General features: G+C 45.4%; 1 long non-coding RNA gene across 2 annotated transcripts in view; it reads left to right on the top strand.

Annotated features, from left to right (window-relative positions):
• Window positions 1-16,386, top strand: part of LOC144807893 (uncharacterized) — a 142,196-nt gene that overhangs the window by 82,698 nt on the left and 43,112 nt on the right. The gene's annotated exons all lie outside the window — the stretch shown is intronic.

Genomic DNA, 16,386 nt, shown 5'->3' with positions numbered 1-16,386 from the left:
CAGTACGAGAATCTAACTTTCTCTTTAGTCTTGGTAATACCAGGATGAATTAAATGCGCCAACTTCACTATCTCTCCCCTCATACTAGATGGAGGAACCAACTCTGTACCTCTGAATATAATTCCACCTTCCTCACTCAATTCATTTCTCACACACCAAAAGGGTTTAGTCTCACATGAGCTGTTCTTAAAATCCTTCCAATCATCCCTCATAAAATTGAAAACTTCCTTCATGACCACATCATAATTCACTTCTTCAATCCATTTCTCTTTTGAAATACATGCTTCATCAATCACACAAACAGCCTCGTACTCCTCTTCTACATCATCTTCAATTTCTCCTTCTAATGGAACCAATCGTGACATGGCATCTGCTATTCTGTTATTTATACCTGGAATGTATTTAACCCTAAAAGAAAACTCTTGTAAACTAATGATCCATTTAGATATCCGACCAGAAATCGAGGCTAACCCTTTACTCTCAAAAATCTCAACTAGCGGTTTATGATCCGATCTGACTTCAAAATCAAATCCCCACAAAAACTTTCTTAATTTCTTTATTGCCCAAAAAATAGCTAAAGATTCACGTTCTACAACGGAATACCGACTTTCTGCATCTTTTAGACTTCTGGACAGAAATAAAACTGTACTCTCACCACATGGACCAATTTGCTGCAACACAGCACCAAGACCTTTTTTTCTAGCATCCGTTGTCAAAATCGATTTAAGCTTGGGATTAAAGCTTTCCAGAAAAGGCGCACACCTCAATTTTCCCTTAACCACATTAAACTCCTCATTACACTTGTCGGTCCATACAAAATGCTTACCCTTCCTAAGCAGCAATCTCATATTGGAAGTCAAGTCTGAAAATCCCTTCACAAATTTAGCATACTATTCTATCATGCCCAAAAAACTCATAAATTCCTCTTTACAGGTAGGAGCAGAACATTTCTTAATAACCTCCACCAAATCCTTTTTTGGTCTAACCCCTTGAGCTGAAACATTATTTCCCAAATAATCCAGGGACTCTAATCCAAATTTAGATTTCTCAAGTTTTATGGTCAAATTTCTCTCGCCTAATCTTCTTAAGACGGAACGGAGACGTTCATCATGCTGTGCCTCGTCATCTCCAAAAACCAGCACAACATCTTGGTATATGCACACACCTCCGATTCTTTTCAAAACCGCTTCCATTATCCGTTGAAAAACAGAAGATGCCGAAATAAGTCCAAACAGCATCTTTTTAAACCTATATGTACCAAATGGAGTTATGAATGCCGTATAGTCCTTACTTCCCTCCTCTAGCTCCACCTGCTGATACGCCAAGGTCAAATCGATCGTACTGAACATCTTGGCTCCTCCCAACAGCATCAACATCTCATTAATATTCGGTGGCGGATACCTATCCACCAACACACACTTATTTAACTGGCGAAGATCAATGAATAGGCGCAAATCGCCGTTCGGCTTCCGCGCTGCGACTACTGGGGCAAGGCATTATGTCCCTTCTACTTCTTCAACAATACCTCGCTGGACTAACTAGTTTATTTCCTTATTGCCAAAAGAATTGAACATTCTCTAAAGTGTGTTGCTATTATAAAAAAGAATAGAGGGGGTGAAAGTAGTGTGCAATCTGTGAATGTAAAGAGCAAGTCTGACAACAATGTACATGAGGGTAATAGTAAATTATCTCTCAAGACTGAGGACAGTAAGGGCAAGAAATATGTTAATAATGCTGCTTGGAAATGTTTTAGATGTGATAAAACCGGGCATCTAGCTAACGATAAGAAGTGTCCGGCGTTAACTAATATCTGCAGCAAATGTAAAAAGAAAGGGCTTTTCCCTTCGGTTTGTAAAACTAAGGTGTTTACAAAAGTTAAAAGAGTTGCGGTTTTTGAAGATAATGATAGCTCGGAAAGCCATGATGAGGGAGAGCATGACCTTATTGTATCCTCGATTTATGATGGATCTAATAAGAAAACAAAAGCCAGTCCAAGTGATTATTTGAAGGTTGATGGTCATGAAACTAAGGTGCTTTTCGATTCAGGAGCAAGGATTACCATTGTTTCAAATGATTTTTTTACTGCAACAATTTGAAAGGGAAAATCAAAATGTTCAAGCCAGATATAATACCTTTAGGGTACGGTGGAGAGCCAATAAAATTACATGGTTATTTCATAGGGCTTATGGATTATAAGAACAGGATGGTCTCTGGGAAGATTTAAATCTCCAAGAAAGGGGATAGTTTGTTGAGCTGGTTTCACCAAGGTGAAATGGGAGTGTATTTATATCCCAACTCAAATCCTCAAATTTTGTCGATGAGATTACAAAAATAAAATAAAAGTAATAACCAAAAGTTTGTACAGTAAGTTAATATTACCGAAATCACTTCACAATATTTCCTAGGGTTGGCTTGTCACCTTGGAAACGCTCATTATTAATCAGAATCAGATATTTATCAGAACTCCTTGGCTTTAATGATTCCTCTATTTCGAGGCATGCTGTCATTTGTCTTTTAGCGCTTCAAATAACATTATAATCATGAGCGCTGCATACATCGCTTCCTGGACTACAACTCCCATTATCCCGGAGTACAGTGTCCAATAGCCACGCACGTTGTGCACATGAACTACAAATGCGCCCTTCATTCGTGCGTGAGCTCTTTGAACTACAATCTCCTCCCTTTGTAGTTCAGTTTGAATCTCGCGGGAATACGCGCTTTGGCTACGCGTTAACCACAACAAATCTTCAACAATGGCCGCTAAGATTCACTTAAGCCCTTTTCTATTACGTGAGTTTATTCACAGTTTATTCGTTGTTTGTTATTTTAACTAACCTCGCAACGGATTAGTATTAGAACGCGGTTGTCGGTTGGAATTGAATACAGCATTAGTTGATAGGTGCACAACGAGTAGGACGCACCTATAAGGATAGCCTCACCCCTCCCACACGTTGCCTCCCCCAACCTCAGATTCTACTCGGGGCAACGACGGAGAGGTGAGAGCTAGCTGTTACTTTGAGAACCAATATTTACACGATTCAAAACAAACTATTTCTCCAGTTAATAAGGTTTTGGTGCCGATGGGTGAGCTTAGCTACCTTTTGGTTGTTAGAAAATATAGCTCAGGAGAAGATATTGATAGGGATTCCAAATAAGTAATTAAGCCCAGTTTTTGAGCTATATCTTGATTTTGGACCCCCCTCTTTTTTTTTTTTGTAGGTGAGGTGAGGTAATTTCCCCTGTCAACATGGGTGAGTTAGGAATTATTATGTTCCCTTCCATACTATTGATATTGTTTATATACAATGTATTTATACCACCTTTGCTTTTGTAGGTGATGTATACACCAGCTGACAAGGAGGAATAAGAGACTATATCCTTTGAAATTGTCACTAATATTTCTTTTCTTTAATTGTGTGAATTTCACTAGCAGTAGCAATAGTCCTTAAGAACAGAGGCCGTGATGAAAGCCAAGGGAGTTTTCCCCTGTATGGCAGTAACATGTTGGCCCCTATGCAGTCATTTGTTTACACTGCGGTTTTGCGCTGTTCTGGTTTTTAAACAGAAAGAAACTCACGGTTATTAAAGCTTTCCTTGCTGTGAGGCTTCTATTCCTTTTTAACTTTATTTTCTTAGAATTTCACTTTTTTGCACTGCTCTTTGTTCCATTTGGTGATCCCACGCATGGTCAAACGGGCGATTGTGGGTTTGACCCCAGTCCTACCAGGCGGTACTGGCAGTAGTCTCGCTGATCTGGAGACACACCAGCCCAGCCCTGTGGATGACCAGATGAGAAAAATCAGATCACCAACAAGATTTTGATGGTAATCCATCTCTGGATCTTGGATCTCACTTACTTTTGCTGGTGGTCACATGCGCTGGATTGTCAAAACTTAATTAGGCATCCATCTGGGTATTTTAGTCAGACATTTTTGTTGACTTTATATGATGTATGGTTCCTGAAACACTTCTGTTTCCTATCAGACACCCAGGTTTTTGTGTATTTATACCTTGGAAACGTACACAACAATAATTTATAAAATGGCCTCCACGTAAAGCGTAGTGCGTGAGAAGCGTCTTACGTGAAGCGTTTCACGCTAGTGTGAATTCCAAGAAATTACGTGTCTTCCGATGCGTGTCTTCCGATGGAGCCCCGCCGAACAACAAAGCAGAGGAATGAACAGCGCGAGCACAATTCGAAGAATGCAGACGTAAGTTAATTTTTTAAGAGATGCAAGTCAAAACAGTTGGAGGAGAAATAACTGTCGAGTTGTAAGACGAGCTAACTCCCAATCAAAATGCGCCCCTTACTTGAAAAAAAAACATGATGGTTTGTACACGCATCAAAGTCATATCATTCTGCTTTCACCAATTCCAAATTGGTAACCACACAATGAAATTTCCAAACGTATTGAGTTGAGTAAAAAGGCATGCACACCGAAAACCTCCCAATCACAAAATACAACGTGACGAGTGAGTGCCGAAAGCCCATAAACCAATAAGAATCCAATGTTTAAGAAACCAAGTTCTCCTTGTTTGAAATTTCTGTTAAAAAAAATAATAGTCTCACCAAACTTATTATGGCTCCTGGAGTTGGGATCCTTAGTGAAGTGCCGACTACGCCAGTGTAATGTTTCAAAGAAGACTCTGGATAAAAGTAAATCTTTCCCAAAGAAGTTTAATCTTCACATGAAAGATCCCATCTAAACAGGTCAAATGCCAGTTTCCTCTGACTACCCAACATTCTTTTTTCCCTAACATTCAGCAATAAACAATTCTAGAATTATCAAGGATACCATAGAGATGGCAAAAGAAAGATAGAGAGATATAAAGTTACAACCATAGAAATGTACAGCATGTGCAGCATATCACAGTGGGCCATACACCGTTAAAGGGTGTCCCATTATCATTGATCCACTTTGTTCCAAACTCATGCATGTTGCAGCTATAGCTTTTAGGCACCCTGGTAATGCAGATGCTACGGGGTCCAAAGTAGCAGAGAAATATGCTACAGGACGTCGCATTAAGCCATGTGTCTGTATTAGTACGGAGAGTTCACAATTGTCTCTCACATTACAGAATAGTGCAAATTGTTTGGAGTAATCTGGCATACCTAATGCAGGTGCTTCGCACACACAGTTGCGTAATTTCAAAAAAGCTGTCATGCTTTCATCATGTCACTCTACTGGATCTCTTGCTCTCTTCTTTGTCAATTGTATCACTGGTTTGGCTAGTACTGCAAATCCCACAAACCACCACCCTACTACTCCAAGAAACATTCCTATTTCTTTCTGGGTCTGAGGTAACTTCATATTTCTTATTATTTTGATTCTTTCTGAAGTCACTCTTCTGACTCCTCTTTCTATTTGTAGTCCCAAATATTTGACCGAAGTTGTGCAAAATTGTAATGTCTATGGCGACACCTTATGTTCGCATTCAGCCAGGTGATTCAATAATGCAAATGAATCAATGACACAATCATTTCTGGTTTTTGAGGCAACTAATGAGTCGTCTATGTACTGCAACAAGATAGACTGTCTAGGCAACACCAAAGATTCAAGAAATTTTTTCAGAATCTGATTAAAAATCGAAGGACTTGGGGGGCGGGGCTTGCCAGCGCGGATGGTGGACGCGTAGAAGCGAAACTCCGCGCCATTGCCCCATAAAATCCTTCATCCTGATCCTTAACCGAAGGAGCCTTGCCCCCCCCCCCCCGAGAGGGGTGTACTATAATAGAGGCTGGCGGACACTCCTGTGTCGACTTCTGCTCTCTCCGGCCCCCGGGAACGGAGTTCCGACCGGGAACGGCACCCTTATGGACCAGGCCGCAATCCCCGGCCTCTCCTACTGAGCGGCCCGGTGTGCGTCGCAGTGCGTACGGCCTGCCGGTGAGGACGGACCCGGACCTCCCGGACCCGAAACTGCGAAGAGACCGCAACGCACGGGGAATACCCTCGGAGGCGACTAGGGGCGAGACAAGCTACCGGGGGCCCTGCGGGGGGCCTGCACACCGGCGAACCTCCTGGTAAGGGCCTGAACGCTGTTGTAAGCGGAGCCTAGAACTCGACAGCCCCACGGCATTGCCGCTGCTCCCCCATCAGAGACACTACCACTGATTTTGCCGCAAGCCTACTATGGGGGACTGCTGACTGCGGTGGTTTGGTGCGACTAGCGCGTATGTTGCGGGTGGCCTACTCCCATGGGTGGCAGACTGCTGCTGCGGGTGATCTCTGGTCTCCCTGCCGGTTTCGCGGCTGGGGAAAGAGAGTGCCCAGGTGCTTGGGGGATACCAGAAGTAGATACTACAGAGAAGACATGGGGAGAAGATACAAACCTGTGGGAGAGCGGCAAGGTCGGCGGCCCCCCCGCCGTGCTGCGACGAAGGCACAATCGCCGCTGCGGCTCTTGCCACGGAGGAGGGGCGGTTTCCACTGGGACAGCGAACGAAGTGTGTGCTTGAGTGAGGACAGTTGCGGGGCTGGAACACTGCCTGTCACTAGTAGCGGGTGTCGCCCTCAGCCTGATGGTGGCGCAGAACGGTGCATAGGCCGCAACTGAGCACGGACTCCGCCTTGTTGGTCCTCAGCCCCGCAGTAGCGCCATTGTCTAGGGACGGAGAAGTCCAGGGGAGGCCTAGACGGACTTTAAAACACATTCGACAACTGCGGCTGGAGGGGTCCCCGGGTTGGGCTCTGAGCTACGCAGTACCAACATTTCTACAGTGCTGTAATTGTGGAGCGGCTAGTGCGGAGACTACCGGACGTGGCTGCGCACCCTGCGAGTCGACGGAGACCTTGCCACATGACAAACCGACGGTCAATCGATCGGAGGCGGCTCGGAATGCGCACTCCACCGAGACATCTACACAAGTGAGACGAGGCGACTTGCTCCTGAGAGTTAGCGGGGCCTGCTCTACGCTGCGACGGATAGAACGGCCTACGCCAGTTGCGAGACCCGGAGAGCCCGGTGGGGCAGTGACGCACTAGCGTGAAGGAGCACTTTGTGGCGTGCCTTGCAACTGAAAGTTTTTGCCCTAACGTCTGCTACTAACCGAGAGGGACTGGGAGTCTCAACGATCTGCCGATACGCCATGGACAAGGGCGACAAGACCCAGACCAAACTGATGTTTGACCAGCGGCGTACGAAGGTGCCGGAATCCCAAGTCCCAGACCCTTCACCGTGTGGCGGAAGCCCGGAGGGTTCGCTATGTGCTGAGATCAAGGGTATGCTGGTGACGATGGAGAAAGGGCTGCACGACAGTATGGCGTCAATTGACTCGAAGATAGATGCCCTCACGTACCGCATGGATCGAATGTCAGAACGAATAGACAAACAAGCGGAACGGATTGACATGTCCGAGAGGCGACTTACTGAAGTGGAAGAAGCACAAATGGAAAGGGACAAAGACCGCAAACAGTTTAGCAGGCTACTTCAGGTCATTCAAGATAAATCGGAGGTTTTGGAGGCCCGCTCGAGGCGCTCGAATATCCGCATTACGGGAGTCTCGGAGACGACACAGACTGGGAAAATGGAACTGTTTGTGGAGAAACTCCTGGTCACTCTCATGGGAGACGATGTCTTCTCCCCGATGTTTATAGGGGAGAGGGCTCACCGCACGCTTGGACCCCGCCCGCGCACAGGAGCGCCCCGAGACCAATTATAGCCAAACTGTTGAACTACAGAGATAGGGATGCAGCGCTGAGGGTGGCTAGAGACAAGGGAAAGTTACAATTCGAAGGTATTGAAATCTCCTTGTACCCTGACTTCACTGCGAAAGTGCAGGAAGAAAGACGCAGCTTCGCGCCGCACAAGAAGCAACTTCGCGAACTAGGTCTGGACTATGCAATGCTGTAACCGGCAAGGTTGCGGATCAATAAACAGGGTCACTCCCACTTCTTCACTGACTCGAGAGAACTCCAGAAATCTTTAAAGGAATGTTCCAAGGAGCGAAGGAACAGTCCGCGGGCTCAGCGTGAAGAACAGAACGAGGATAGCCACCTGGATGAACAGGAATAATCTATCTGGGACTGCCCAACCCTCCCCTATGTAATGCTCACTGGGAACTGTTCGGTGGGCAAAGTATTTGGACTCTTACAGCAGCGACCCAGTGGGCAATGGCTCCTTGACCCACGGGGAGAGATGGTGCCTGGGTCTGCTCCGAGCCGACACGGAGGGGTGAAATCTTTCCTTTATCTCAGGGGCAGATTGTGAACATGTTGGACTAACTGACTGTATACGGAGGCGGGTGGAAGGTACACTGTAATGCCTGTGATTGATGCGTTTTTTGACGCGCTATGTGTGACATAAAGGCCTGAGAGGGCACGCAGTTTACCTCCCGCGGGGTGGGGAGGTGGGCTTCCGTTGTAAGACACTACAGGGGTAATGGCGCCGGAGCGCATTTGAGAGTCACAATGCTGCAGTTCTGTTATTTTCTTTTACTGGTGACCTCGCCCTAACGCTTTTAGCTCTGAAGGTCCCTAGAGGGACTTGTTTGGGGACGGTTCAGAATGGTTTAAATGTTGGAAAGAGGGAGGGAGGGATGGAATACTGCCTGGCCTGGTTGGGGGTGGTCGGCTGTGGGAGGGGGGTAAGGGAACTGTGGGACTGTTTGGTTTTTTGGGGAGCAAAGCTGCTAAGAGATATGCCTTCCCGTCCTATGCCTGTCGGATTCCTGCATTTAGGGACCAGCACTTGATGTTTGCTGGCTGTATACCTGCACTTATGGGATGGCTGATAATGGGATGATGGCTCAGAATAATGCTCGTGAAACGCTAAGAGTGATGACGTGGAATGTGAGAGGCTTGAACGATTATCGCAAGCTCAGAAAGGTTTTGAGTTACTTGCACAGACACCACATAGATTTGGCGCTCCTTCAGGAGACTCACCTTCCCCTTACGAGTAAGATGCTTGCTGCCAGGGGGCTTGAGGGTCATAGCTTAGCCGCTGGGTTCACAACACACGCCAGGGGTGTGATTACATGGGTCAACCCAAAATATAAACTACAACTCCAGGTGCTCACGGTGGACCCTGCCGGTCGCTACTTAATTTCTAGATGTGTGGGCAGGGGCCACGACCTTATAGTGTTTAACATCTACGGTCCTAACTACGACTCCCCAGATTTCTATGATGCACTGGCCGCGCAATGCAGAAATCATGTTTGCTCTAGCATGGTTTGGGGGGGCGACCTTAATTTAGTACTCGACCCAGGGCTGGACAGGTCTGCCGGTCCAGACCACCGGCCATCGGCCGCGGCCTCACTCATGCACTCAGAGCTCCTCAAGCTTGATCTGGTTGATGTCTGGAGGAGTAGACACCCCACGCAGGGCGGATACACCCATTACTCAGCATAACATGATATTCACACCAGGAGTGATTACTGGTTGGTGTCACAGGCACTTGTCAAGCACATTAAGGGCTGTGAGGTACTACCACGCACCCTCTCGGACCACTCCCCGCTCCTACTGGTATTAGAGACACCGGTTAAGAAAATTCCCCCTTTCACGTGGCGCTTTCCTCCTTACTCTTTATTGGACGAGGTGTTCAGGGGAGAGCTGGCAGAGGAAATAGACACCTTCTTTGCAACCAATGTGGGGACTGTCGATAGCTTCCAGACGAGGTGGGAAGCGTTCAAAGTATTTAAAAGGGGTATTGCCATGTCCAAGCACTCTAGTGTAATGAAGTCTATTAGACAACGGTTGAGGACATTGGAAACCCAGCTGGCTACCCTTGAGGCGCAACAGCGGAACGCTCCCGGAACGAACATGTCATCACAGATTAAAGAACTCCTTACTGAATATCACAAGGAGGCGGACAGAGAAGTGCAACATATGGGCAAATACGCCACTGCACGTACTTATGGGGAGGGGGAGCGCCTAGGCTCTCTGTTGGCTAGAATAATACGTAACGATAGACAACCGCTGGTGATTGCAAAGCTGGTGACCTCAACGGGGGAGGTACTCCATAGGGAAGAAGAGATACTTGAGGAGTTCAGGGATTACTACTCCAGTCTGTACAAATCCAGGTCCTCTCGAGTAGAAGAGGAAATTGACGACTATCTGAGCTATATTAAAATGCCCTTTCTGTCCAATGCACAGAGGGAATTCTTGATGTCGCCTATACAAAGAGATGAGATAATAGAGGCATTGGAAGGGATGCGATCAGGTAGTGCCCCCGGAGCGCACGGGCTAACGGTGGGCTTCTATAAGGCCTTCAAAGACAAACTTGTCTCATACCTATCAACCCGCTTTGATGACATCTGTGTAGAGGGGAGCATGCCTAGCACCATGAGGGAAGCCCTGTTGATCACAATTCTGAAGCCAGGAAAGCCGGCTAACCAGTGTAGCTCATATAGGCCGCTGTCTCTAATCAATGTGGACACCAAATTGTATGCCAAGGTTTTGGCCACTCGACTGGCGATTCTTGCGCCGGACTTGGTTGCACCGGAACAAGCCGGTTGTATACCTTCCAGAAATCTCACCTATAACATCCGGACGGTACTAGGGACCATGCAACATGTGCGCCAAGAAAATAAAGCGATTGCGATCTTCTTTGACATGGAGAAAGCCTTCGATTCCGTTGAATGGCCCTTCATGATCCGAGTCCTACGGAAGCTGGGGTTAGGCGAACCCTTCCTACAAATAATTGGGGCTTTGTACTTTAGGCCCACGGCGAGACTGCGGATGGGTGACCGTGTCACAGATGCCGTTGAGATAAGTAGACGCACTAGACAGGGCTGCCCCCTGTCGCCCTTGCTGTATGCGCTGGTTGCGGAACCATTAGCGTGCGCGCTCAGAGAATACCATAGGTTGGAAGGGATTAACTTTCCAACGTACAAGATCGGCATCTCCACCTACGCAGACGACACCTTGTTGTAAGTTCGTGACCCGGAAACAAACCTCTCATCGGTACTAAGAGAGGTAATGCGATTTGGTGCACTTTCAGGGCTGAGGGTGAACTGGGACAAATCGGTGGCATTCCCGTTAACACCGGCGACGCTACAATTTGAGATGGAATATCCATTGCAATGGATGACGGAGCCGGTCAGATATCTGGGCATTCAACTTCACACAGATCCTGACATTCTTATACGGGAAAATTACGGAGTAGCTTACATGAAATTAGTAGACGACGTGGACGCCTGGTGTAGGCTTCCCTTGTCTCTGATGGGACGGATAGCACTTATAAAGATGGTTGTTTTGTCCAGATTTCTGTTCCTTTTTAACAATATACCGGTGGCTCTGTCCAAGGCTTTCTTCAAGACTTTGACGCAAACGCTTGTCAGGCTTGCCTGGGGTGGCAAACAACCCAGAGTCCAGTGGAAAGTATTGATGCTTCCCTATGAGATGGGTGGGCTAGGTGCACCTGACATGGAACAATATTATAGAGCTGCACAGGCCTCACATCTCCATACGTGAATCCATGGGAATCCGGATATTCCTCATGTGATTCTTGAGCGTCTATTCGTAGACCCAACCCCTCTGCCGGCTACGGTATGCTGGCCGCTGGATCGCAGGGTTGGCGGGCTGGACTCTATTAAGGCTACGACCCACGCCTGGCATGCACTGTTACAGGGACAGGACTGTGAACTACTATACTCTCCCCTTATGCTGATAGAGTGGGCATTATGGTTAGCGCCAATGGAGGAGAGAGGAGTGGTACGAGCACTGAATAAGCTGAGTGTCACAAAGATGGGAGACTTATTTGGTGACGGGGTGGTGAAGACCTGGGATCAAATCGCCACCGAGGGAGCGGAGGTTACGGTACTGCAGCGCTTTCAGTTCCGTAGAGTTCGTAGTGCCCTCTCCGACCTTCTGGGTCCTGACATGACCCCGGAGTTTACGTACGTGATCAGAAAGGCTTCTCCACAGAAGCTGGTAACGAATTTGGTGAGGATAGGGACCCGTCATAAGACACATCAGCTCTCGAAAGCCAGAATGGCATCGCAACACGATCTGCAAGCGCAGATAGATGACGATATGTGGACATATTGCTGTTCCAACACAAGAAAACTATCTCTTAACGGACGACACAGGCTGATACATTTCAAATTCCTTCAGCGAGTATACTACACCCCAGAGAGACTACATAGGTATGGCCTTCGACAAACTGCAGAGTGGTAGCGGTGTCACGTGCAGGTGGAGGATTTCATGCATGTGGCGTGGAGTTGTCCGGGCATTAACAAATTCTGGCAGGAGGTATTTTTGGAAATGAGTGCAATACTGGACACAGATCTACCTCCGAGTCCTGTGTTAGCACTGTTCGGATATTCCAAGACGCTGTCAATGGCCTTACGCCGACTGACAGATATGGGCCTGCTGATTGCTAGACGCGTAGTGGCCTGCTGTTGGATGAGAGGCCCACCCCCGACCAAAGCTAGGTGGGTCAGGGACATATTATACTGCTGCACACAATCAGAAACTTATAACGAATTGCTCCCACCCATGAGCCGGCCTAAGAATTTTTGGGGTCTATACCAGACATATTTACGTAATGGGAACAGTGAGCGACCGGCACTTAGTGAGACATGTGTGAGTCAGGAATGTCTGAAGGAGAATACTGGGCGTGGAGAGGGGGGTACTTGAGGGACCCTAGCGCAGCGCATTACACAAATAGAATAAGGTGCTGTGGAAGCTGGGAAGGGGGACATACGCGGAGGGTAGAATTGGGGATCTTGTTCCTCTACTTAGAAGGCAGGCACTCTGTAGTGGACGTTAATCTGTGTGGGTTTTGAGTTTTGTCAGGGGCAAATGGACTATGGCGGGGACTCGGGCACATCCCGGAAACACACTGCAGGCATGCTACATTAGTGTGATCATGGAATGACTGGACGTAGGTATGTAGGCTGAGAATTGGGGGTGGGGGGATAGTTGGGATTGGAATTTGAATTAATGCATCCTAGGCTGTCTGCCTTAAACCGCATCCAGGAGGGGTTGCCACGGTAGTTTAAGAGGGGAGTGAATGCTTTGTTTGAATGAAGAATGAGCTGGGGAAGGACAGAAGTACTGTGGAACGTCGAAAGCCATCTCCGTTTCCAGATTTCTACTTTTATATTGCTTGTCTTGTCATACCCATCGCCGCCGGACCCCCGGGTTGTCGGCTCATTGGCTGTGTGAGATTCCATCGGGAGATATGGACCTGTTGCCTCTACTTTGCTGCCGGCCCCTTCCCTGGGTTACAGGCAGATGGATGTGTGTGATGCTTTGTTTCTTAATAACAGTTTTTGCAACAAAAAAAATCAAAAAAAATCGAAGGACTTTCAGTGTACCCTTGCGGAACACGATCCCAAATATAAACATGCTCATCCAATTTAAACAAAAACAAAAATTGGCTGTCGGGATGCAATGGAATGGAGAAAAAGGATTAACATAAATCAATTACAGTGACCCATCCTGCACTCCATGGTATCTGATAAAGGATTACTTCTAGATTTGGTACTATTGGACAACATGGTACTACAATTTTATTTGTTTTCCTCAAATCTTGGACCACCCTATATTTGCCGTTAGGGTTCTTTATACCAATTATAGGTGAATTACAGGGACTACCCGTTATTTCTTTTAATATGCCTTGTTCGACCAAACGTTCAATTTCTGCTGCAACACCAGCTTTTATTTCTGGGCTCATTTTGTATTGTCGGGTATTTGGGTAGACTGCACCTTCGTTTACTGTTACTTTTACTGGGTCTACATTTGCCATTAATCCTACTTCTTTTCCGGTAAAATCCCACACATCAGGGTTTACTGTATTTTGGACATCTTCCGGTAGCTCATCTGGGGTCATCATTGTAAATGTGTCATTCACTGCTGTTCCTTGTCTGGCAAACATGATTTTGTATATTCCGTCTTCATCAGGAGTCTGAATTGCAACAGCATCCGGTGTTCAAAATATTGTGCAGTTCATTTTGCACAATAAATCCCTTCCTAGCAAATTTACAGGACTTGAGTCACACACAACAAACGTGTGCATTTCTCAGAAATTGCCAATACATACCTCCATTGGTTCGATAGTTGGGGTCCTAATCTGTTTATTAGAATTGCCCACTACTTGGATCGCTTCTCCCGAGAGAGGTAGGTTTGGGATGTCTGCTGTTCTCACAGTAGAACGGGTACCACCAGTGTCTAATAAGAAGGTGATTTCATTTCCCTTTATCCTACCTTCTACATATATATATGGACCTGACTGATCTACGGGCAAGAATGCGCCAAGTATGCATTCCTCTTCCCCCCCTCTCAGGCACCGTCATTGAGTCTCTTTGTCAAAAAATGTATCCTGCAAAAGAAACTGTGGTGTTACAGAAGTTATCTTACCACTTCCCTTTGGAATCTGGTACCCACACTGTACTTGGCTTGACTCACAAAAATCTGGCATGGGGCAGGTGGCAATTGATTCTGTACAACCTGCTGCGGTTCCTTATTAACACCTCATTCTGTGTTTGTGAATTTAAATTTTGAGTTTGGACATTATTATTCTGTATAAGTTTACACGTGTTTTTCCAATGCCCCAATTTTCCGCACCCGTGACAGATAAACTTTTTCTTTGCCTCTTCTTTGCTCATTCGCCCTCTTTGTTTGTCCCCAATTTTCACCTTGACCTTCCCCTTTCCTTTGATTATTTGCCTGATTACTTAACTGAAGTTCTTGTTGCACTGCTAATTTAACTTGAGCCCACATTACCTTTTCTTCCAATTTCTTTTGTCTATTGTCAATCTCATCCCCACAGTATTTTGCATACTTGAGGATTTCATCAATGGGCTTTGCTTGCCAGCATAACATATGCTCATTAATCATTTGTGATTTCTCTGACCTTAACCCAGACACAAAACGATATACAAAATGTGTCATATCCTTGTTTTCAATGTTTTTGAACCCACTATACTGCTTGAACACCTGTAAAAGTCGTTCATATTATGCATGTACTGACTCATCCTTTTCTTGAGTAGTTCTGTCTATTTTTATCCAATCGCTTTCTTTTGGGGGGATCTTTCCCTTCAAGTAAGTTATTACCTGATGATATTTTTTCATTACTTAATCTGATGGAGCCCCTGTCGTTGCATCTCTTAGGTACTTGTCATTAGGCCAATCTAATGTTATTTTACGTTCTACCCACAAATCAGCTGGAACAACAATGTCAAATAAACCATCCAAATCCTTCAGCAAAACTTTTGAAACCTTCACAAACCTTTCTACTTGCCTGTACCATTCTACTGGTTTTTCTCTAAGCTTTGGGAAATCATTTGAAAATGAGAAAATATCTAGTCGGGTCCAATGGACATGTACATATCCTCCTCCTGGGACCTCTCTTATTGGGTATAACCTTTCAACTTTTTCTGCTTCTCTCATTAAATATTAGGATGTTGTTCGATTTGCATGAGCTTCCTCCTTTTTCTTTGTCCATCTTGCTTTCCATCTATCTAAACCTCCCCATTTTTGCAATAACGCCAATAATTCTTTAATCTTCAATTTTCTCCCTGAAACATTCATATTTTCTAAATCTTTATCAGAAAATTCTGCTCTATATGGTTTTTGCAATACTGTGGATTTATCTATTCTCATTGCCGAGGCCAAATTTATTACTTTCTCATGAAATATTTTTACGTTTTGAGTGATGCTTTTACATATAAATATCAACTCTTCTTCACTGAAAGTATTTAATCTTTCTATGCCTACATTTCCAGGTATCATTTCTTCCAATTCTACTCTTAATTTGAATATATTCAATATCTTAGGCTGTGATTTTGGCTTTTCTATTTCTCGTGTCCACCTCTCTATTTCTTCGGAGTTTACAACAGTAGCATTTTTCGTCCCTGTGGGTGTTTCAATATGTACCTCCTTTGAGCATCCAGGCGTAACTTTCCTGAATGAATAATTTATTGGCTCTCTTATAGGCAAATCCATTAAAGAAATCACTGACTCACACTCACTTGCTTGGTCATCAACTATTATATTTTCTTTTTGGGGTTGATTGATTGGAGTAGTCAGAACTGGAGCTTTAGAACTGGTTTGCTTGTCTCCATATAAGGGAACAATGGGACCTATAGTCACCTGTATCGTTAGTGCTTCAGGACTTGTATTTAATTGAGGTATTTTCTGGATTAACTCACTTCTATTTGTAATTATTGCTTCTCTTTCCTTTTCTTGAAGTACCCTTTCCAATGTAGTCTCATATACAACCTGTGGAACCAAGGGTGTTTTCAGAAATGGGGCACTATGGGTAATTCTATTTATTTCTTCCTGATAAGGTGGAGGATTTTTCATTAATAAATCTTCAAAATATTCATACTCAGAATCCCCACTATCAATTACTAAATGTTTTGTTTTCTCTGTACATTTACTTCCTGTTGGTTCTTCGTGGTAAATACAGGATATACTCCTTCCACTACCATAGCCT

Source organism: Lissotriton helveticus, chromosome 1_2 (genome assembly GCF_964261635.1).
Source record: "Lissotriton helveticus chromosome 1_2, aLisHel1.1, whole genome shotgun sequence".
NCBI lineage: Eukaryota > Metazoa > Chordata > Amphibia > Caudata > Salamandridae > Lissotriton > Lissotriton helveticus.
This window is presented reverse-complemented; position numbering and strand designations above follow the sequence as displayed.